Raw genomic sequence first — 2,150 nt, 5'->3', positions numbered from 1 at the left:
GGCATGCTCTGCACAGCTACGTAGAAGACTGGAGTTTGAATTCCTGCTTGTCATGGGAAGGTCCTCCCCAGGCCCAGAATCCACACGAGAACAGAATATCGCTCTCTGTCCCAGCAATTGATCTAAAACTGAGCCCAGGACCAAGAGACAGGGGATTCAGTCCCAGCTTTAACATTCAGTCACTCTGCAATATGGAGCAAACCCCTCAATGTCTTTTAATTTCTGTTTTCCCACCTGTAAAATAGGAAGAGAGAGCACAACCCTGCTTTGCACAGGTGGACACAGACGACTGGTCAAAAACTACTGAAGTCAGTGTTTGGGCAAAACTCTGCAGTACTTTTACTGAGAATTTCTTGCCTACAAGACAGAAATATGTCCCTGTATCAGGAGTCTAGAGCTAGACTATTTTCATAGCCATAGGATTTCAGGTGCACCATTAAATGTGAGGGCACAGGTCAGGTTTTCTTCATGTTTGTACAGCACTTTGTGTACTGTAGACTCTACCAGCCTTCCAGGATGCAGCTGATAGGAACCATTCCAAGTTTCTAACTGGATTAGGAAGTGAAGCAGAAACCCCAGGAATGAATATACTCAAAAGATGCAGACAGGCCTTCAGCCTTTGAATGCTTTCACTCAGATGACAAATGCAGTCTGAGGCAGAGAAATGCAAAATATGTATAGAGGCAAAAGAGGAACTGGTGGTTGCAGCTACCAAGAAAAACAGAGCTAGGAAAACAGTTGTTACAAAGCTACGAAGGCAACAGATGCAGTCAGTGCTGGAGAATGAGAACAAGTAGGCTATTCAGCAATTTCACCCGAGTTCAGCAAAATGAAGTGAAACTCCCAAAATTGTCATCTCTAGGGCTACAACAAAGGGGACATCCCCAGATCCACGATTAAGGAAATGCATAAGCACAAACCATTCAGAGACAGAATGTTTGCACATATGTTTATAAAACATACTAACTATAGTTACATTTGTATGTTGATTATTTTAAGTCAGGATCTCCACATGCTTGGGGGAGAGGAGGGTATATTATTTACCTCTATGTTTTTTTTTGAACAGCTAAGAAAACTAAGGCAGTGGGCTGGAGTGACTTGTCCAGAGCTGCAGGGTATTAGAGCTCAGGAGTTCCCAACTCCTAGCCATGGGTTCAAACCACCATCTATACCCTGTCTCTGGCTATGATCTTAGATATGCAAGAAACCCTCTATACTCTTCTGATGGAAAGAAACCTTGCTTCTAGGGCCATAACAGTTCTTCTGGATTAGTACTACATAGTAAGCTAGAAGGGCTTCTCAGTATGGCTGTTAATTAATCACAATTAATGCATTAATCAGTTCTTTAAAAAACTCAATCACAGTTAAAAATCGCAGAGGTGGTTTTGGAGCCTGCACCCAGGCTCTGCTTTGCTACCTCCGGGCCACCCAGCAGTGGCAGTACAGAGAACTGCAAGCCTGGGTGTAGGCTCTGGGCAGCTGCTGGGGGGGGGTGTACGCACAGGCATACAGATACACACATGCAAGCAGCCATAGCCTACACACTTGGTATAGAACACCACCATGCTAGTAAGAAGAGGGAAGGGGCATGGGAGGGTGCAGATTGAAGCCCCCAGTGAGGGAAGGTTTGAGCAAGGCCAGGAGGTAAATGAGGCCCTGGGAGGCTCATCCAGGGGTGCAGGGGGGTGCAACTCCCCACCACTGTGCGCAACCCTGGAGTTGGCATGGGGGGCACATGCCCCCCAACCGAGTGCAGGGCAGAGGTGGGCTGCCTGCTGTGGGCTGGGGCTCTGTACCCTGCTGCTTTTGCCCTGGGAGCCACGTGCTGGCCTTGCCGTGCATCTCCTGCCTGCCTAGCCACAGGAGGCACAAAATGGTGTACCACAACTCCTGGGGCAAAGACAGCAGGGCGCAGAGCCTCAGCCCACAGCAGGTACTCCGTCCCTGCCCCATTCACAAATCAGGGTGCATGTGCCCACCATGCCTCTTCCTGGGGTGCATGCAGCAGTGGAGACCTGCACCCCTCACACCCCTGGAAAAGCCTCCCACAGCTCCATCCCATGACCTGCCCCAGCCCCGGGGCCCCATTCACTCCAGACCTGCCCCAGTCCCTCTGTCACCATGGGGGCCTCAATCAGCACCCCCCCCCC

This window comes from Gavialis gangeticus, unplaced genomic scaffold, assembly GCF_001723915.1.
Source record: "Gavialis gangeticus isolate Ggan-Ray unplaced genomic scaffold, GavGan_comp1, whole genome shotgun sequence".
Lineage (NCBI taxonomy): Eukaryota > Metazoa > Chordata > Crocodylia > Gavialidae > Gavialis > Gavialis gangeticus.
The sequence above is the reverse complement of the archived record's forward strand: the minus strand, read 5'-3'. Positions refer to the sequence as shown.